Below are 22,628 nucleotides of genomic sequence, written 5' to 3' on the forward strand. Positions count from 1 at the left end.
GTGTTATAACCCACTGTCCCCTGTCTCAGCCTGGGTTAGTGTTATAACCCACTGTCCACTGACTCAGCCTGGGTTAGTGTTATAACCCACTGTCCACTGTCTCAGCCTGGGTTAGTGTTATAACCCACTGTCCACTGTCTCAGCCTGGGTTAGTGTTATAACCCACTGTCCACTGTCTCAGCCTCGGTTAGTGTTATAACCCACTGTCTACTGTCTCAGCCTGGGTTAGCGTTATAACCCACTGTCCACTGTCTCAGGCTGGGTTAGTGTTATAACCCACTGTCAACTGTCTCAGCCTGGGTTAGTGTTATAACCCACTGTCCACTGTCTCAGCCTGGGTTAGTGTTATAACCCATTGTCCAATGTCTCAGCCTGGGTTAGTGTTATAACCCACTGTCCACTGTCTCAGCCTGGGTTAGTGTTATAACCCACTGTCTACTGTCTCAGCCTGGGTTAGTGTTATAACCCACTGTCCACTGTCTCAGCCTGGGTTAGTGTTATAACCCACTGGCCTTTTCTCAGCCTGGGTTAGTGTTATAACCCACTGTCCACTGTCTCAGCCTGGATTAGCTGTAAAACCCACTGTCCACTGTCTCAGCCTGGGTTAGTGTTATAACCCACTGGCCACTGACTCAGCCTGGGTTAGTGTTATAACCCACTATCCAGTGTCTCAGCCTGGGTTAGTGTTATAACCCAATGGCCACTGTCCACTGTCTCAGCCTGGGTTAGTGTTATAACCCACTGTCCACTGTCTCAGCCTGGGTTAGTGTTATAACCCACTGTCAACTGTCTCAGCCTGGGTTAGTGTTATAACCCACTGTCCACTGTCTCAGCCTGGGTTAGTGTTATAACCCACTGTCCACTGTCTCAGCCTGGGTTAGTGTTATAACCCACTGTCCACTGTCTCAGCCTGGGTTAGTGTTATAACCCACTGGCCTTTGTCTCAGCCTGGGTTAGTGTTATAACCCACTGTCCACTGTCTCAGCCTGGGTTAGCGTTATAACCCACTGTCCACTGTCTCAGCCTGGGTTAGCGTTATAACCCACTGTCCACTGTCTCCGCTTGGGTTAGCCGTAAAACCCACTGTCCACTGTCTCAGCCTGGGTTAGTGTTATAACCCACTGTCCACTGTCTCAGCCTGGGTTAGTGTTATAACCCACTGTCCACTGTCTCAGCCTGGGTTAGCGTTATAACCCACTGTCCACTGTCTCAGCCTGGGTTAGCTGTAAAACCCACTGTCCACTGTCTCAGCCTGGATTAGCTGTAAAACCCACTGTCCACTCTCTCAGCCTGGGTTAGTGTTATAACCCACTGGCCACTGACTCAGCCTGGGTTAGTGTTATAACCCACTGTCCAGTGTCTCAGCCTGGGTTAGTGTTATAACCCAATGGCCACTGTCCACTGTCTCAGCCTGGGTTAGTGTTATAACCCACTGTCCACTGTCTCAGCCTGGGTTAGCTTTAAAACCCACTGTCCACTGTCTCAGCCTGGGTTAGCTATAAAACCCACTGTCCACTGTCTCAGCCTGGGTTAGTGTTATAACCCACTGTCTCAGCCTGGGTTAGTGTTATAACCCACTGTCTCAGCCTGGGTTAGTGTTATAACCCACTGTCTTAGCCTGGGTTAGTGTTATAACCCACTGTCCACTGTCTCAGCCTTGGTTAGCTTTAAAACCCACTGTCCACTGTCTCAGCCTGGGTTAGTGTTATAACCCACTGTCCCCTGTCTCAGCCTGGGTTAGTGTTATAACCCACTGTCCACTGACTCAGCCTGGGTTAGTGTTATAACCCACTGTCCACTGTCTCAGCCTGGGTTAGTGTTATAACCCACTGTCCACTGTCTCAGCCTGGGTTAGTGTTATAACCCACTGTCCACTGTCTCAGCCTGGGTTAGTGTTATAACCCACTGTCCACTGTCTCAGCCTGGGTTAGTGTTATAACCCATTGTCCAATGTCTCAGCCTGGGTTAGTGTTATAACCCACTGTCCACTGTCTCAGCCTGGGTTAGTGTTATAACCCACTGTCTACTGTCTCAGCCTGGGTTAGTGTTATAACCCACTGTCCACTGTCTCAGCCTGGGTTAGTGTTATAACCCACTGGCCTTTTTCTCAGCCTGGGTTAGTGTTATAACCCACTGTCCACTGTCTCAGCCTGGATTAGCTGTAAAACCCACTGTCCACTGTCTCAGCCTGGGTTAGTGTTATAACCCACTGGCCACTGACTCAGCCTGGGTTAGTGTTATAACCCACTATCCAGTGTCTCAGCCTGGGTTAGTGTTATAACCCAATGGCCACTGTCCACTGTCTCAGCCTGGGTTAGTGTTATAACCCACTGTCCACTGTCTCAGCCTGGGTTAGTGTTATAACCCACTGTCAACTGTCTCAGCCTGGGTTAGTGTTATAACCCACTGTCCACTGTCTCAGCCTGGGTTAGTGTTATAACCCACTGTCCACTGTCTCAGCCTGGGTTAGTGTTATAACCCACTGTCCACTGTCTCAGCCTGGGTTAGTGTTATAACCCACTGGCCTTTGTCTCAGCCTGGGTTAGTGTTATAACCCACTGTCCACTGTCTCAGCCTGGGTTAGCGTTATAACCCACTGTCCACTGTCTCAGCCTGGGTTAGCGTTATAACCCACTGTCCACTGTCTCCGCTTGGGTTAGCCGTAAAACCCACTGTCCACTGTCTCAGCCTGGGTTAGTGTTATAACCCACTGTCCACTGTCTCAGCCTGGGTTAGTGTTATAACCCACTGTCCACTGTCTCAGCCTGGGTTAGCGTTATAACCCACTGTCCACTGTCTCAGCCTGGGTTAGCTGTAAAACCCACTGTCCACTGTCTCAGCCTGGATTAGCTGTAAAACCCACTGTCCACTCTCTCAGCCTGGGTTAGTGTTATAACAAACTGGCCACTGACTCAGCCTGGGTTAGTGTTATAACCCACTGTCCAGTGTCTCAGCCTGGGTTAGTGTTATAACCCAATGGCCACTGTCCACTGTCTCAGCCTGGGTTAGTGTTATAACCCACTGTCCACTGTCTCAGCCTGGGTTAGCTTTAAAACCCACTGTCCACTGTCTCAGCCTGGGTTAGCTATAAAACCCACTGTCCACTGTCTCAGCCTGGGTTAGTGTTATAACCCACTGTCTCAGCCTGGGTTAGTGTTATAACCCACTGTCTCAGCCTGGGTTAGTGTTATAACCCACTGTCTTAGCCTGGGTTAGTGTTATAACCCACTGTCCACTGTCTCAGCCTTGGTTAGCTTTAAAACCCACTGTCCACTGTCTCAGCCTGGGTTAGTGTTATAACCCACTGTCCCCTGTCTCAGCCTGGGTTAGTGTTATAACCCACTGTCCACTGACTCAGCCTGGGTTAGTGTTATAACCCACTGTCCACTGTCTCAGCCTGGGTTAGTGTTATAACCCACTGTCCACTGTCTCAGCCTGGGTTAGTGTTATAACCCACTGTCCACTGTCTCAGCCTGGGTTAGTGTTATAACCCACTGTCTACTGTCTCAGCCTGGGTTAGCGTTATAACCCACTGTCCACTGTCTCAGGCTGGGTTAGTGTTATAACCCACTGTCAACTGTCTCAGCCTGGGTTAGTGTTATAACCCACTGTCCACTGTCTCAGCCTGGGTTAGTGTTATAACCCACTGTCCAATGTCTCAGCCTGGGTTAGTGTTATAACCCACTGTCCACTGTCTCAGCCTGGGTTAGTGTTATAACCCACTGTCTACTGTCTCAGCCTGGGTTAGTGTTATAACCCACTGTCCACTGTCTCAGCCTGGGTTAGTGTTATAACCCACTGGCCTTTTCTCAGCCTGGGTTAGTGTTATAACCCACTGTCCACTGTCTCAGCCTGGGTTAGTGTTATAACCCACTGTCCACTGTCTCAGCCTGGGTTAGCGTTATAACCCACTGTCCACTGTCTCAGCCTGGGTTAGCCTTAAAACCCACTGTCCACTGTCTCAGCCTGGGTTAGTGTTATAACCCACTGTCCACTGTCTCAGCCTGGGTTAGTGTTATAACCCACTGTCCACTGTCTCAGCCTGGGTTAGCGTTATAACCCACTGTCCACTGTCTCAGCCTGGGTTAGCTGTAAAACCCACTGTCCACTGTCTCAGCCTGGGTTAGTGTTATAACCCACTGTCCACTGTCTCAGCCTGGGTTAGCGTTATAACCCACTGTCCACTGTCTCAGCCTGTGTTAGTGTTATAACCCACTGTCCACTGTCTCAGCCTGGGTTAGTGTTATAACCCAATGGCCACTGTCCACTGTCTCAGCCTGGGTTAGTGTTATAACCCACTGTCCACTGTCTCAGCCTGGGTTAGCTGTAAAACCCACTGTCCACTGTCTCAGCCTGGGTTAGTGTTATAACCCACTGTCCACTGTCTCAGCCTGGGTTAGTGTTATAACCCACTGTCTCAGCCTGGGTTAGTGTTATAACCCACTGTCCACTGTCTCAGCCTGGGTTAGCTTTAAAACCCACTGTCCACTGTCTCAGCGTGGGTTAGTGTTATAACCCACTGTCCCCTGTCTCAGCCTGGGTTAGTGTTATAACCCACTGTCCACTGACTCAGCCTGGGTTAGTGTTATAACCCACTGTCCACTGTCTCAGCCTGGGTTAGCTTTAAAACCCACTGTCCACTGTCTCAGCCTGGGTTAGTGTTATAACCCACTGTCCACTCTCTCAGCCTGGGTTAGCTGTAAAACCCACTGTCCACTGTCTCAGCCTGGGTTAGTTTTATAACCCACTGTCCACTGTCTCAGCCTGGGTTAGTGTTATAACCCACTGTCCAGTGTCTCAGCCTGGGTTAGCGTTATAACCCACTGTCCACTGTCTCAGCCTGGGTTAGCTGTAAAACCCACTGTCCACTGTCTCAGCCTGGGTTAGTGTTATAACCCACTGTCCACTGTCTCAGCCTGGGTTAGTGTTATAACCCACTGGCCACTGTCCACTGTCTCAGCCTGGGTTAGTGTTATAACCCACTGTCCACTGTCTCAGCCTGGGTTAGCTTTAAAACCCACTGTCCACTGTCTCAGCCTGGGTTAGCTGTAAAACCCACTGTCCACTGTCTCAGCCTTGGTTAGTGTTATAACCCACTGTCTCAGCCTGGGTTAGTGTTATAACCCACTGTCCACTGTCTCAGCCTGGGTTAGCTTTAAAACCCACTGTCCACTGTCTCAGCCTGGGTTAGTGTTATAACCCACTGGCCACTGTCCACTGTCTCAGCCTGGGTTAGCTTTAAAACCCACTGTCCACTGTCTCAGCCTGGGTTAGTGTTATAACCCACTTTCCACTGTCTCAGCCTGGGTTAGTGTTATAACCCACTGTCCACTGACTCAGCCTGGGTTAGTGTTATAACCCACTGTCCACTGTCTCAGCCTTGGTTAGTGTTATAACCCACTGGCCACTGTCCACTGTCTCAGCCTGGGTTAGCTTTAAAACCCACTGTCCACTGTCTCAGCCTGGGTTAGTGTTATAACCCACTGTCCACTCTCTCAGCCTGGGTTAGTGTTATAACCCACTGTCAACTGACTCAGCCTGGGTTAGTGTTATAACCCACTGTCCACTGTCTCAGCCTGGGTTAGCTTTAAAACCCACTGTCCACTGTCTCAGCCTGGGTTAGCTGTAAAACCCACTGTCCACTGTCTCAGCCTGGGTTAGCTTTAAAACCCACTGTCCACTGTCCACTGTCTCAGCCTGGGTTAGCTTTAAAACCCACTGTCCACTGTCCACTGTCTCAGCCTGGGTTAGCTTTAAAACCCACTGTCCACCGTCCACTGTCTCAGACTGGGTTAGTGTTATAACCCACTGTCCACTGTCTCAGCCTGGGTTAGTGTTATAACCCACTGTCTACTGTCTCAGCCTGGGTTAATGTTATAACCCACTGTCCACTGTGTCAGCCTTGGTTAGTGTTATAACCCACTGTCCACTGTCTCAGCCTGGGTTAGTGTTATAACCCACTGTCTACTGTCTCTGCCTGGGTTAGTGTTATAACCCACTGCCCACTGTCCACTGTCTCAGCCTGGGTTAGCTTAAAAACCCACTGTCCACTGTCTCAGCCTGGGTTAGCTTTAATTAAAACCCACTGTCCACTGTCCACTGTCTCAGCCTGGGTTAGTGTTATAACCCACTGTCCACTGTCTCAGCCTGGGTTAGCTGTAAAACCCACTGTCCACTGTCTCAGCCTGGGTTAGCGTTATAACCCACTGTCCACTGTCTCAGCCTGGGTTAGTGTTATAACCCACTGTCCACTGTCTCAGCCTGGATTAGCTGTAAAACCCACTGTCCACTGTCTCAGCCTGGGTTAGTGTTATAACCCACTGTCTACTGTCTCAGCCTGGGTTAATGTTATAACCCACTGTCCACTGTGTCAGCCTTGGTTAGTGTTATAACCCACTGTCCACTGTCTCAGCCTGGGTTAGTGTTATAACCCACTGTCTACTGTCTCTGCTTGGGTTAGTGTTATAACCCACTGCCCACTGTCCACTGTCTCAGCCTGGGTTAGCTTAAAAACCCACTGTCCACTGTCTCAGCCTGGGTTAGCTTTAATTAAAACCCACTGTCCACTGTCCACTGTCTCAGCCTGGGTTAGTGTTATAACCCACTGTCCACTGTCTCAGCCTGGGTTAGTGTTATAACCCACTGGCCACTGACTCAGCCTGGGTTAGTGTTATAACCCACTGTCCAGTGTCTCAGCCTGGGTTAGTGTTATAACCCAATGGCCACTGTCCACTGTCTCAGCCTGGGTTAGTGTTATAACCCACTGTCCACTGTCTCAGCCTGGGTTAGCTTTAAAACCCACTGTCCACTGTCTCAGCCTGGGTTAGCTATAAAACCCACTGTCCACTGTCTCAGCCTGGGTTAGTGTTATAACCCACTGTCTCAGCCTGGGTTAGTGTTATAACCCACTGTCTCAGCCTGGGTTAGTGTTATAACCCACTGTCTTAGCCTGGGTTAGTGTTATAACCCACTGTCCACTGTCTCAGCCTGGGTTAGCTTTAAAACCCACTGTCCACTGTCTCAGCCTGGGTTAGTGTTATAACCCACTGTCCCCTGTCTCAGCCTGGGTTAGTGTTATAACCCACTGTCCACTGACTCAGCCTGGGTTAGTGTTATAACCCACTGTCCACTGTCTCAGCCTGGGTTAGTGTTATAACCCACTGTCCACTGTCTCAGCCTGGGTTAGTGTTATAACCCACTGTCTACTGTCTCAGCCTGGGTTAGCGTTATAACCCACTGTCCACTGTCTCAGGCTGGGTTAGTGTTATAACCCACTGTCAACTGTCTCAGCCTGGGTTAGTGTTATAACCCACTGTCCACTGTCTCAGCCTGGGTTAGTGTTATAACCCACTGTCCAATGTCTCAGCCTGGGTTAGTGTTATAACCCACTGTCCACTGTCTCAGCCTGGGTTAGTGTTATAACCCACTGTCTACTGTCTCAGCCTGGGTTAGTGTTATAACCCACTGTCCACTGTCTCAGCCTGGGTTAGTGTTATAACCCACTGGCCTTTTTCTCAGCCTGGGTTAGTGTTATAACCCACTGTCCACTGTCTCAGCCTGGGTTAATGTTATAACCCACTGTCCACTGTCTCAGCCTGGGTTAGTGTTATAACCCACTGTCCACTGTCTCAGCCTGGGTTAGCTGTAAAACCCACTGTCCACTGTCTCAGCCTGGGTTAGTGTTATGACCCACTGTCCACTGTCTCAGCCTGGGTTAGCGTTATAACCCACTGTCCACTGTCTCAGCCTGTGTTAGTGTTATAACCCACTGTCCACTGTCTCAGCCTGGGTTAGTGTTATAACCCAATGGCCACTGTCCACTGTCTCAGCCTGGGTTAGTGTTATAACCCACTGTCCACTGTCTCAGCCTGGGTTAGCTGTAAAACCCACTGTCCACTGTCTCAGCCTGGGTTAGTGTTATAACCCACTGTCCACTGTCTCAGCCTGGGTTAGTGTTATAACCCACTGTCTCAGGCTGGGTTAGTGTTATAACCCACTGTCCACTGTCTCAGCCTGGGTTAGCTTTAAAACCCACTGTCCACTGTCTCAGCGTGGGTTAGTGTTATAACCCACTGTCCCCTGTCTCAGCCTGGGTTAGTGTTATAACCCACTGTCCACTGACTCAGCCTGGGTTAGTGTTATAACCCACTGTCCACTGTCTCAGCCTGGGTTAGCTTTAAAACCCACTGTCCACTGTCTCAGCCTGGGTTAGTGTTATAACCCACTGTCCACTCTCTCAGCCTGGGTTAGCTGTAAAACCCACTGTCCACTGTCTCAGCCTGGGTTAGTTTTATAACCCACTGTCCACTGTCTCAGCCTGGGTTAGTGTTATAACCCACTGTCCACTGTCTCAGCCTGGGTTAGCGTTATAACCCACTGTCCACTGTCTCAGCCTGGGTTAGCTGTAAAACCCACTGTCCACTGTCTCAGCCTGGGTTAGTGTTATAACCCACTGTCCACTGTCTCAGCCTGGGTTAGTGTTATAACCCACTGGCCACTGTCCACTGTCTCAGCCTGGGTTAGTGTTATAACCCACTGTCCACTGTCTCAGCCTGGGTTAGCTTTAAAACCCACTGTCCACTGTCTCAGCCTGGGTTAGCTGTAAAACCCACTGTCCACTGTCTCAGCCTTGGTTAGTGTTATAACCCACTGTCTCAGCCTGGGTTAGTGTTATAACCCACTGTCCACTGTCTCAGCCTGGGTTAGCTTTAAAACCCACTGTCCACTGTCTCAGCCTGGGTTAGTGTTATAACCCACTGGCCACTGTCCACTGTCTCAGCCTGGGTTAGCTTTAAAACCCACTGTCCACTGTCTCAGCCTGGGTTAGTGTTATAACCCACTTTCCACTGTCTCAGCCTGGGTTAGTGTTATAACCCACTGTCCACTGACTCAGCCTGGGTTAGTGTTATAACCCACTGTCCACTGTCTCAGCCTTGGTTAGTGTTATAACCCACTGGCCACTGTCCACTGTCTCAGCCTGGGTTAGCTTTAAAACCCACTGTCCACTGTCTCAGCCTGGGTTAGTGTTATAACCCACTGTCCACTCTCTCAGCCTGGGTTAGTGTTATAACCCACTGTCAACTGACTCAGCCTGGGTTAGTGTTATAACCCACTGTCTACTGTCTCTGCTTGGGTTAGTGTTATAACCCACTGCCCACTGTCCACTGTCTCAGCCTGGGTTAGCTTAAAAACCCACTGTCCACTGTCTCAGCCTGGGTTAGCTTTAATTAAAACCCACTGTCCACTGTCCACTGTCTCAGCCTGGGTTAGTGTTATAACCCACTGTCCACTGTCTCAGCCTGGGTTAGTGTTATAACCCACTGGCCACTGACTCAGCCTGGGTTAGTGTTATAACCCACTGTCCAGTGTCTCAGCCTGGGTTAGTGTTATAACCCAATGGCCACTGTCCACTGTCTCAGCCTGGGTTAGTGTTATAACCCACTGTCCACTGTCTCAGCCTGGGTTAGCTTTAAAACCCACTGTCCACTGTCTCAGCCTGGGTTAGCTATAAAACCCACTGTCCACTGTCTCAGCCTGGGTTAGTGTTATAACCCACTGTCTCAGCCTGGGTTAGTGTTATAACCCACTGTCTCAGCCTGGGTTAGTGTTATAACCCACTGTCCACTGTCTCAGCCTGGGTTAGCTTTAAAACCCACTGTCCACTGTCTCAGCCTGGGTTAGTGTTATAACCCACTGTCCCCTGTCTCAGCCTGGGTTAGTGTTATAACCCACTGTCCACTGACTCAGCCTGGGTTAGTGTTATAACCCACTGTCCACTGTCTCAGCCTGGGTTAGTGTTATAACCCACTGTCCACTGTCTCAGCCTGGGTTAGTGTTATAACCCACTGTCTACTGTCTCAGCCTGGGTTAGCGTTATAACCCACTGTCCACTGTCTCAGGCTGGGTTAGTGTTATAACCCACTGTCAACTGTCTCAGCCTGGGTTAGTGTTATAACCCACTGTCCACTGTCTCAGCCTGGGTTAGTGTTATAACCCACTGTCCAATGTCTCAGCCTGGGTTAGTGTTATAACCCACTGTCCACTGTCTCAGCCTGGGTTAGTGTTATAACCCACTGTCTACTGTCTCAGCCTGGGTTAGTGTTATAACCCACTGTCCACTGTCTCAGCCTGGGTTAGTGTTATAACCCACTGGCCTTTTTCTCAGCCTGGGTTAGTGTTATAACCCACTGTCCACTGTCTCAGCCTGGGTTAATGTTATAACCCACTGTCCACTGTCTCAGCCTGGGTTAGTGTTATAACCCACTGTCCACTGTCTCAGCCTGGGTTAGCTGTAAAACCCACTGTCCACTGTCTCAGCCTGGGTTAGTGTTATGACCCACTGTCCACTGTCTCAGCCTGGGTTAGCGTTATAACCCACTGTCCACTGTCTCAGCCTGTGTTAGTGTTATAACCCACTGTCCACTGTCTCAGCCTGGGTTAGTGTTATAACCCAATGGCCACTGTCCACTGTCTCAGCCTGGGTTAGTGTTATAACCCACTGTCCACTGTCTCAGCCTGGGTTAGCTGTAAAACCCACTGTCCACTGTCTCAGCCTGGGTTAGTGTTATAACCCACTGTCCACTGTCTCAGCCTGGGTTAGTGTTATAACCCACTGTCTCAGGCTGGGTTAGTGTTATAACCCACTGTCCACTGTCTCAGCCTGGGTTAGCTTTAAAACCCACTGTCCACTGTCTCAGCGTGGGTTAGTGTTATAACCCACTGTCCCCTGTCTCAGCCTGGGTTAGTGTTATAACCCACTGTCCACTGACTCAGCCTGGGTTAGTGTTATAACCCACTGTCCACTGTCTCAGCCTGGGTTAGCTTTAAAACCCACTGTCCACTGTCTCAGCCTGGGTTAGTGTTATAACCCACTGTCCACTCTCTCAGCCTGGGTTAGCTGTAAAACCCACTGTCCACTGTCTCAGCCTGGGTTAGTTTTATAACCCACTGTCCACTGTCTCAGCCTGGGTTAGTGTTATAACCCACTGTCCACTGTCTCAGCCTGGGTTAGCGTTATAACCCACTGTCCACTGTCTCAGCCTGGGTTAGCTGTAAAACCCACTGTCCACTGTCTCAGCCTGGGTTAGTGTTATAACCCACTGTCCACTGTCTCAGCCTGGGTTAGTGTTATAACCCACTGGCCACTGTCCACTGTCTCAGCCTGGGTTAGTGTTATAACCCACTGTCCACTGTCTCAGCCTGGGTTAGCTTTAAAACCCACTGTCCACTGTCTCAGCCTGGGTTAGCTGTAAAACCCACTGTCCACTGTCTCAGCCTTGGTTAGTGTTATAACCCACTGTCTCAGCCTGGGTTAGTGTTATAACCCACTGTCCACTGTCTCAGCCTGGGTTAGCTTTAAAACCCACTGTCCACTGTCTCAGCCTGGGTTAGTGTTATAACCCACTGGCCACTGTCCACTGTCTCAGCCTGGGTTAGCTTTAAAACCCACTGTCCACTGTCTCAGCCTGGGTTAGTGTTATAACCCACTTTCCACTGTCTCAGCCTGGGTTAGTGTTATAACCCACTGTCCACTGTCTCAGCCTTGGTTAGTGTTATAACCCACTGGCCACTGTCCACTGTCTCAGCCTGGGTTAGCTTTAAAACCCACTGTCCACTGTCTCAGCCTGGGTTAGTGTTATAACCCACTGTCCACTCTCTCAGCCTGGGTTAGTGTTATAACCCACTGTCAACTGACTCAGCCTGGGTTAGTGTTATAACCCACTGTCCACTGTCTCAGCCTGGGTTAGCTTTAAAACCCACTGTCCACTGTCTCAGCCTGGGTTAGCTGTAAAACCCACTGTCCACTGTCTCAGGCTGGGTTAGCTTTAAAACCCACTGTCCACTGTCCACTGTCTCAGCCTGGGTTAGCTTTAAAACCCACTGTCCACTGTCCACTGTCTCAGCCTGGGTTAGCTTTAAAACCCACTGTCCACCGTCCACTGTCTCAGACTGGGTTAGTGTTATAACCCACTGTCCACTGTCTCAGCCTGGGTTAGTGTTATAACCCACTGTCTACTGTCTCAGCCTGGGTTAATGTTATAACCCACTGTCCACTGTGTCAGCCTTGGTTAGTGTTATAACCCACTGTCCACTGTCTCAGCCTGGGTTAGTGTTATAACCCACTGTCTACTGTCTCTGCCTGGGTTAGTGTTATAACCCACTGCCCACTGTCCACTGTCTCAGCCTGGGTTAGCTTAAAAACCCACTGTCCACTGTCTCAGCCTGGGTTAGCTTTAATTAAAACCCACTGTCCACTGTCCACTGTCTCAGCCTGGGTTAGTGTTATAACCCACTGTCCACTGTCTCAGCCTGGGTTAGCTGTAAAACCCACTGTCCACTGTCCACTGTCTCAGCCTGGGTTAGTGTTATAACCCACTGTCCACTGTCTCAGCCTGGGTTAGCTGTAAAACCCACTGTCCACTGTCTCAGCCTGGGTTAGCGTTATAACCCACTGTCCACTGTCTCAGCCTGGGTTAGTGTTATAACCCACTGTCCACTGTCTCAGCCTGGATTAGCTGTAAAACCCACTGTCCACTCTCTCAGCCTGGGTTAGTGTTATAACCCACTGGCCACTGACTCAGCCTGGGTTAGTGTTATAACCCACTGTCCAGTGTCTCAGCCTGGGTTAGTGTTATAACCCAATGGCCACTGTCCACTGTCTCAGCCTGGGTTAGTGTTATAACCCACTGTCCACTGTCTCAGCCTGGGTTAGCTTTAAAACCCACTGTCCACTGTCTCAGCCTGGGTTAGCTATAAAACCCACTGTCCACTGTCTCAGCCTGGGTTAGTGTTATAACCCACTGTCTCAGCCTGGGTTAGTGTTATAACCCACTGTCTCAGCCTGGGTTAGTGTTATAACCCACTGTCTTAGCCTGGGTTAGTGTTATAACCCACTGTCCACTGTCTCAGCCTGGGTTAGCTTTAAAACCCACTGTCCACTGTCTCAGCCTGGGTTAGTGTTATAACCCACTGTCCCCTGTCTCAGCCTGGGTTAGTGTTATAACCCACTGTCCACTGACTCAGCCTGGGTTAGTGTTATAACCCACTGTCCACTGTCTCAGCCTGGGTTAGTGTTATAACCCACTGTCCACTGTCTCAGCCTGGGTTAGTGTTATAACCCACTGTCCACTGTCTCAGCCTGGGTTAGTGTTATAACCCACTGTCTACTGTCTCAGCCTGGGTTAGCGTTATAACCCACTGTCCACTGTCTCAGGCTGGGTTAGTGTTATAACCCACTGTCAACTGTCTCAGCCTGGGTTAGTGTTATAACCCACTGTCCACTGTCTCAGCCTGGGTTAGTGTTATAACCCACTGTCCACTGTCTCAGCCTGGGTTAGTGTTATAACCCACTGTCCACTGTCTCAGCCTGGGTTAGTGTTATAACCCACTGTCTACTGTCTCAGCCTGGGTTAGCGTTATAACCCACTGTCCACTGTCTCAGGCTGGGTTAGTGTTATAACCCACTGTCAACTGTCTCAGCCTGGGTTAGTGTTATAACCCACTGTCCACTGTCTCAGCCTGGGTTAGTGTTATAACCCACTGTCCAATGTCTCAGCCTGGGTTAGTGTTATAACCCACTGTCCACTGTCTCAGCCTGGGTTAGTGTTATAACCCACTGTCTACTGTCTCAGCCTGGGTTAGTGTTATAACCCACTGTCCACTGTCTCAGCCTGGGTTAGTGTTATAACCCACTGGCCTTTTTCTCAGCCTGGGTTAGTGTTATAACCCACTGTCCACTGTCTCAGCCTGGGTTAGTGTTATAACCCACTGTCCACTGTCTCAGCCTGGGTTAGCGTTATAACCCACTGTCCACTGTCTCAGCCTGGGTTAGCCGTAAAACGCACTGTCCACTGTCTCAGCCTGGGTTAGTGTTATAACCCACTGTCCACTGTCTCAGCCTGGGTTAGTGTTATAACCCACTGTCCACTGTCTCAGCCTGGGTTAGCGTTATAACCCACTGTCCACTGTCTCAGCCTGGGTTAGCTGTAAAACCCACTGTCCACTGTCTCAGCCTGGGTTAGTGTTATAACCCACTGTCCACTGTCTCAGCCTGGGTTAGCGTTATAACCCACTGTCCACTGTCTCAGCCTGTGTTAGTGTTATAACCCACTGTCCACTGTCTCAGCCTGGGTTAGTGTTATAACCCAATGGCCACTGTCCACTGTCTCAGCCTGGGTTAGTGTTATAACCCACTGTCCACTGTCTCAGCCTGGGTTAGCTGTAAAACCCACTGTCCACTGTCTCAGCCTGGGTTAGTGTTATAACCCACTGTCCACTGTCTCAGCCTGGGTTAGTGTTATAACCCTCTGTCTCAGCCTGGGTTAGTGTTATAACCCACTGTCCACTGTCTCAGCCTGGGTTAGCTTTAAAACCCACTGTCCACTGTCTCAGCCTGGGTTAGTGTTATAACCCACTGTCCACTGTCTCAGCCTGGGTTAGCTTTAAAACCCACTGTCCACTGTCTCAGCCTGGGTTAGTGTTATAACCCACTGGCCACTGTCCACTGTCTCAGCCTGGGTTAGCTTTAAAACCCACTGTCCACTGTCTCAGCCTGGGTTAGTGTTATAACCCACTTTCCACTGTCTCAGCCTGGGTTAGTGTTATAACCCACTGTCCACTGTCTCAGCCTGGGTTAGTGTTATAACCCACTGTCAACTGTCTCAGCCTGGGTTAGCTGTAAAACCCACTGTCCACTGTCTCAGCCTGGGTTAGTGTTATAACCCACTGTCCACTGTCTCAGCCTGGGTTAGTGTTATAACCCACTGTCCACTGTCTCAGCCTGGGTTAGTGTTATAACCCACTGTCAACTGTCTCAGCCTGGGTTAGTGTTATAACCCACTGTCCACTGTCTCAGCCTGGGTTAGTGTTATAACCCACTGTCCACTGTCTCAGCCTGGGTTAGTGTTATAACCCACTGTCCACTGTCTCAGCCTGGGTTAGTGTTATAACTCACTGTCTACTGTCTCAGCCTGGGTTAGTGTTATAACCCACTGTCCACTGTCTCAGCCTGGGTTAGTGTTATAACCCACTCGCCTTTGTCTCAGCCTGGGTTAGTGTTATAACCCACTGTCCACTGTCTCAGCCTGGGTTAGTGTTATAACCCACTGTCCACTGTCTCAGCCTGGGTTAGCGTTATAACCCACTGTCCACTGTCTCAGCCTGGGTTAGCTGTAAAACCCACTGTCCACTGTCTCAGCCTGGGTTAGTGTTATAACCCACTGTCCACTGTCTCAGCCTGGGTTAGTGTTATAACCCACTGTCCACTGTCTCAGCCTGGGTTAGCGTTATAACCCACTGTCCACTGTCTCAGCCAGGGTTAGCTGTAAAACCCACTGTCCACTGTCTCAGCCTGGGTAGTGTTATAACCCACTGTCCACTGTCTCAGCCTGGGTTAGCGTTATAACCCACTGTCCACTGTCTCAGCCTGGGTTAGTGTTATAACCCACTGTCCACTGTCTCAGCCTGGGTTAGTGTTATAACCCACTGTCCACTGTCTCAGCCTGGGTTAGCGTTATAACCCACTGTCCACTGTCTCAGCCTGGGTTAGCTGTAAAACCCACTGTCCACTGTCTCAGCCTGGGTTAGTGTTATAACCCACTGTCCACTGTCTCAGCCTGGGTTAGTGTTATAACCCACTGTCCACTGTCTCAGCCTGGGTTAGCGTTATAACCCACTGTCCACTGTCTCAGCCTGGGTTAGCTGTAAAACCCACTGTCCACTGTCTCAGCCTGGGTAGTGTTATAACCCACTGTCCACTGTCTCAGCCTGGGTTAGCGTTATAACCCACTGCCCACTGTCTCAGCCTGGGTTAGTGTTATAACCCACTGTCCACTGTCTCAGCCTGGATTAGCTGTAAAACCCACTGTCCACTGTCTCAGGCTGGGTTAGTGTTATAACCCACTGGCCACTGACTCAGCCTGGGTTAGTGTTATAACCCACTGTCCACTGTCTCAGCCTGGGTTAGTGTTATAACCCACTGTCCACTGACTCAGCCTGGGTTAGTGTTATAACCCACTGCCCACTGTCTCAGCCTTGGTTAGTGTTATAACCCACTGGCCACTGTCCACTGTCTCAGCCTGGGTTAGCTTTAAAACCCACTGTCCACTGTCTCAGCCTGGGTTAGTGTTATAACCCACTGTCCACTCTCTCAGTATGGGTTAGTGTTATAACCCACTGTCCACTGAGTCAGCCTGGGTTAGTGTTATAACCCACTGTCCACTGTCTCACCCTGGGTTAGCTTTAAAACCCACTGTCCACTGTCTCAGCCTGGGTTAGCTGTAAAACCCACTGTCCACTGTCTCAGCCTGGGTTAGTGTTATAACCCACTGGCCACTGTCCACTGTCTCAGCCAGGGTTAGCTTTAAAACCCACTGTCCACTGTACACTGTCTCAGCCTGGGTTAGCTTTAAAACCCACTGTCCACTGTCCACTGTCTCAGCCTGGGTTAGCTTTAAAACCCACTGTCCACCGTCCACTGTCTCAGCCTGGGTTAGTGTTGTAACCCACTGTCCACTGTCTCAGCCTGGGTTAGTGTTATAACCCACTGTCTACTGTCTCAGCCTGGGTTAATGTTATAACCCACTGTCCACTGTCTCAGCCTGGGTTAGTGTTATAACCCACTGTCCACTGTCTCAGGCTGGGTTAGTGTTATAACCCACTGTCCACTGTCTCAGGCTGGGTTAGTGTTATAACCCACTGTCCACTGTCTCAGCCTGGGTTAGTGTTTTAACCCACTGTACACTGTCTACTGTCACAGCCTGGGTTAGTGTTATAACCCACTGTCCACTGTCTCAGCCTGGGTTAGTGTTATAACCCACTGTCCACCGTCCACTGTCTCAGCCTGGGTTAGTGTTATAACCCACTGTCTACTGTCTCAGCCTGGGTTAGTGTTATAACCCACTGTCCACTGTCTCAGCCTGGGTTAGTGTTATAACCCACTGTCTACTGTCTCAGCCTTGGTTAGTGTTATAACCCACTGTCCACTGTGTCAGCCTGGGTTAGTGTTATAACCCACTGCCCACTGTCCACTGTCTCAGCCTGGGTTAGTGTTATAACCCACTGTCCACTGTCTCAGCCTGGGTTAGTGTTATAACCCACTGTACACTGTCTCAGCCTGGGTTAGTGTTATAACCCACTGTCCACTGTCTCAGCCTGGGTTAGTGTTATAACCCACTGTCCACTGTCTCAGCCTGGGTTAGTGTTATAACCCACTGTCCACTGTCTCAGACTGGGTTAGCGTTATAACCCACTGTCCACTGTCTCAGCCTGGGTTAGTGTTATATCCCACTGTCCACTGTCTCAGCCTGGGTTAGCGTTATAACCCACTGTCCACTGTCTCAGCCTGGGTTAGTGTTATAACCCACTGTCCACTGACTCAGCCTGGGTTAGTGTTATAACCCACTGTCCACTGTCTCAGCCTGGGTTAGTGTTATAACCCACTGTCCACTGTCTCAGCCTGGGTTAGCTGTAAAACCCACTGTCCACTGTCTCAGCCTGGGTTAGCTGTACAACCCACTGTCCACTGTCTCAGCCTGGGTTAGCGTTATAACCCACTGTCCACTGTCTCAGACTGGGTTAGCGTTATAACCCACTGTCCACTGTCTCAGCCTGGGTTAGTGTTATAACCCACTGTCAACTGTCTCAGCCTGGGTTAGTGTTATAACCCACGTCCACTGTCTCAGGCTGGGTTAGTGTTATAACCCACTGTCCACTGTCTCAGCCTGGGTTAGTCCCACTGTCCACTGTCTCAGCCTGGGTTAGTGTTATAACCCACTGTACACTGTCTCAGCCTGGGTTAGTGTTATAACCCACTGTCCACTGACTCAGCCTGGGTTAGTGTTATAACCCACTGTCCACTGTCTCAGCCCGGGTTAGTGTTATAACCCACTGTACACTGTCTCAGCCTGGGTTAGTGTTATAACCCACTGTCTCAGGCTGGGTTAGTGTTATAACCCACTGTCCACTGTTTCAGCCTGGGTTAGTGTTATAACCCACTGTCCACTGTCTCAGCCCGGGTTAGCTGTAACACCCACCTTCCAATGTCTCAGCTTGGGTTAGCTGTAAAACCCACTGTCCACTGTCTCAGCCTGGGTTAGCTGTAACACCGACCTTCCAATCTCTCAGCCTGGGTTAGCTGTAAAATCCACTGTCCACTGCAGGAAGAGAGGCTGGGTTAGCTGTAAAATCCACTGTCCACTGCAGGAAGAAATTCTGCAGTGCTGCTGTCCATGTCCACTTGATCTTCCCTATTGGTGGGAAACTCTTTCGCCTTTCAGCACAGAGCACAGACACTGCTAACCATTGGTCGGCCACAGACACACAGACATAGAGAGCACTGAGAGAATTTTTCAAAGTATGGCGCTTCAGATGTCAAGATGTAATCTTGTGGATAGTCCAAAAGCCCTGCTGATTCTCAGAAATCCCAGCAACCAGTGGAACATGGCACACAGAAGCACAGCATCCATTTAGCCTAGTAGTGCAGTGAAATATGATTTTGGGAGTCTGGATGAGTCTCCCAGCTGGCTTCACTCACTGTGTTCTGTGAAAACTAGATTTACTGCACCTACCCATCTGCAGACACTCAAGAAAGGTGTTTAGAGAGGCTCTTAGACCACTCTCCTCTCCCCCTTTTTCTCTACTTCATTTTTTCTTCTCTTCTCCCCTCTCCCCCTTTTTCTCTACTTCATTTTATCTTCTCTTCTCCCCTCTCCCCCCTTTTCTCTACTTCATTTTTTCTTCTCTTCTCCCCTCTCCCCCCTTTTCTCTACTTCCTCTTCTCTTCTCTCCTCCCCCGTCTCCTCTACCACCTTTTCTCTACTTGATCTTCTCTCCGCTTCTCCCTCTCCTCTCCTCTCCTCCTTTTTTCTACTTCCTCTCCTCTCCTCTCCTCCTTTTTTCTACTTCGTCTCCTCTCCTCTCCTCCTCCTTTTTTCTACTTCCTCTCCTCATTTTTTCTACTTCCTCTCCTCCTTTTTTCTACTCTCTCTTCTCTTCTCTTCTCTTCTCTTCTCTTCTCTTCTCTTCTCTTCTCTTCTCTTCTCTTCTCTTCTCTTCTCTTCTCTTCTCTTCTCTTCTCTTCTCTTCTCTGTACCTTAGTGCCTGTCTGCCTGGTATTAACCCTCTGGTATTAGGGAGTTCCAGATCAAGTATAGTCATGATTCTATCTAAACAATGCAGCTGTGTATGTCTCGTCTCCTCCTTCAGACACAACACAGAGTGCAGGGAACAGGGTTCAGTTTACTTTCCTCTCTCTCCACTTACAGAGAGCCAGACAGTCATTCCCAGAAGCAGATGCTTCCCTCCTCACATATTGGTGTAAGCATGGCTCATATTTCTTATACCAGTCATCCTTTCAACTCCATGATCTGAAGTGAACAAGTGCACACTTTGGGAGACAGGATAGATGATTGGAAAGCAGGGCGTGAAAAATGATTGGTTTAGTGTCCTCTCTACTTCCAGAAAGCCAGTATCATTCCCAGATAGCCAGTTGCTATGTTCCACACATATACAGTACATCTCTATCACTGTATCTATGACTAAGAACCATCGGAGGATCTCGTCCCATCAGTGTCTGTGTCTGTGTCTGTGTCTGTGTCTTGTGTGTCTGTGTCTGTGTCTGTCTCTGTGTGTCTGTGTCTGTCTGTGTCTGTCTGTGTGTGTGTGTGTCTGTGTCTGTGTCTGTGTCTGTGTGTGTCTGTGTCTGTGTCTGTGTCTGTGTCTGTGTCTGTGTCTGTGTCTGTGTCTGTGTCTGTCTGTGTCTGTGTCTGTCTGTGTCTGTCTGTGTCTGTCTGTGTCTGTGTCTGTCTGTGTCTGTCTGTGTCTGTCTGTGTCTGTCTGTGTCTGTCTGTGTCTGTCTGTCTGTGTGTGTGTGGAGGAAGACAGGAAGGAAGGAAGGAAGGAAGGAAGGAAGGAAGGAAGGAAGACAGGCATACAGACAGGCAAACAGACAGTCAGGTAGGCATACAGACAGGCAAAGAGGCAGGTAGTCAGGTAGGCATACAGACAGTCAGGTAGGCATACAGACAGGCAGACAGGCAGGCAGGCAGACAGGCAGACAGGCAGACAGGCAGGCTTCCTATTCTAGTCAAGTGCTCAATGAGAACACCATGCCAAAATCCATGTTGTCCTGGCTGACATTTTAAAAGCATTTTTAACTGACATGATTGAGCCATAAATCAATCATCCTTGGAAAAAAACTCAAATCCAGATGTGAAAAATGAGCATTGGTGGTGCTTGACATTTGGTAACATGCCGGCTAAAGTTCTTCAATATCCCTGAGCTACAGTTATGTTTGGGGATACATCGTGCTTGTATTTTAAGCAAGAGAGATTTCCAGTAGTGTTAATGGTTAGGAGTTTCATACCTAGCGACCGCATCACGCTGTACCAATAATTAGAGTAACGCGTACCCTCCTGTGTCTAATTTCTACATTACATAACAAGAAGTAATTGGAAAGGATAAGGTATTCATTCTGAAGGTACAGGCAGGTCCCTAATGGCTTGCTGAGAGGGTTAATAGGTTGGTCATTTAGCATCTAACTAGAGTTGCTGTTACTGCCAGAGCCTCTAACCACTGTCCCACTAGCTGCTGACAAGGCCTTTATTATCATCAGTAACTCATGTGCTGCTTCTGAGGAGAACACTGAACATCTGAACACATTGGAAATGAAACCTGCAAATTAGCCATTTTCTGCTGATGTTTAAAAGCTCATTTTCTCCCACGCAGATACACAGCTTCAATTATTACATTCTGTGCATCAAGCCATATCATTGTAGTCTAGATAGCCCACATACATTCCAGAAGTAATGAGGGGGATAAACCATATCTGGCTTTGTCCAAAATGGCACCCTTTTCTCTATATAGTGCACTATATTTGACCAGAGCCCTATGCAGGCCCTGGTAAAAAGTAGTGCACTATATAGGGAATAAGGGACCCGTCTTAGACGCAAGCCATAACATTGAAATCTAGATAGCCCACATTCATGTTCAGAAGCATTTAGGGGATCCATCCAGCATCTCTGTCTTTAAGATGTTAAATTCTGCTTTAATAGCTTATTTCCATATGCTTTCATCTGCAGAATGTGGTGATGTCATAATTCTCCATGGAGCTCCCTCTTCCTCCCTCCTCCTCCTCCTCTTCTCTTTTGTCTATGACTCTCACTGGCAGCTAGATATTGTAGCTTGCCCTATTAAAGTCAGCAGAGCCCACATACAGAAACATATCTACAGCATTTACCTGGCTATCCCCTTCTGATGCTAACCTGTCTGCTACATTCACCTGGCTATAGTCTGCTGATGCTAGCCTGTCTGCTACATTTACCTGGCTATCCCCTTCTGATGCTAACCTGTCTGCTACATTTACCTGGCTATCCCCTTCTGATGCTAACCTGTCTGCTACATTCACCTGGCTATACCCTTCTGATGCTAACCTGTCTGCTACATTCACCTGGCTATACCCTGCTGATGCTAGCCTGTCTGCTACATTCACCTGGCTATACCCTGCTGATGCTAACCTGTCTGCTACATTCACCTGGCTCTATCCCTTGCTGATGCTAACCTGTCTGCTACATTCACCTGGCTATACCCTGCTGATGCTAACCTGTCTGCTACATTCACCTGGCTATCTGCTACATTCACCTGGCTATACCCTGCTGATGCTAACCTGTCTGCTACATTCACCTGGCTATAGCCTGCTGATTCTAACCTGTCTGCTACATTCACCTGGCTATACCCTGCTGATGCTAACCTGTCTGCTACATTCACCTGGCTATACCCTGCTGATGCTAACCTGTCTGCTACATTCACCTGGCTATACCCTGCTGATGCTAACCTGTCTGCTACATTCACCTGGCTATCTGCTACATTCACCTGGCTATACCCTGCTGATGCTAACCTGTCTGCTACATTCACCTGGCTATAGCCTGCTGATGATAACCTGTCTGCTACATTCACCTGGCTATACCCTGCTGATGCTAACCTGTCTGCTACATTCACCTGGCTATACCCTGCTGATGCTAACCTGTCTGCTACATTCACCTGGCTATACCCTGCTGATGCTAACCTGTCTGCTACATTCACCTGGCTATAGCCTGCTGGTGCTAGCCTGTACTAGCTTATTGCTGAGGCAGTATTAGGGCAGTGCTAGCCTATTGCTGAGGCAGTATTAGGGCAGTGCTAGCCTATTGCTGAGGCAGTATTGGGGCAGCGCTAGCCTATTGCTGAGGCAGTATCAGGGCAGTGCTAGCTTATTGCTGAGGCAGTATTAGGGCAGTGCTAGCCTATTGCTGCCAGTATTTCTATTCAGGAGTGTATACATTGATATGTTACACCTATGGATGAGTGAACCAGACTATAGGGAAAGTGGTGGCCAGACCTCCTGGAGCTCAGTACATCAGGATGCGTACCAAATGACACACTATTCTCTATGTAGTTCACTACCTTGACCAGAACCAATAGAGCTCTGGCCAAAAGAGGTTCACTATGTAGGGAATAAGGTGCCATTTGGGATGGACTTTCAGACTGTTGCTGGGCTCTCCTCACAGGTCACCTGATCTCTACTCACTACAGCCCATTGAAGCCCATTACAGTAAACGCCATGTTATCCACCCTCCATTACACTCTCATTCAGA

General features: G+C 49.3%; 1 protein-coding gene across 1 annotated transcript in view; it reads right to left on the minus strand.

The window, feature by feature from the left end:
• Positions 1-22,628, minus strand: part of LOC106577179 (janus kinase and microtubule-interacting protein 3) — a 231,518-nt gene that overhangs the window by 97,117 nt on the left and 111,773 nt on the right.

The sequence above is a fragment of the Salmo salar genome, chromosome ssa18, assembly GCF_905237065.1.
Source record: "Salmo salar chromosome ssa18, Ssal_v3.1, whole genome shotgun sequence".
Lineage (NCBI taxonomy): Eukaryota > Metazoa > Chordata > Actinopteri > Salmoniformes > Salmonidae > Salmo > Salmo salar.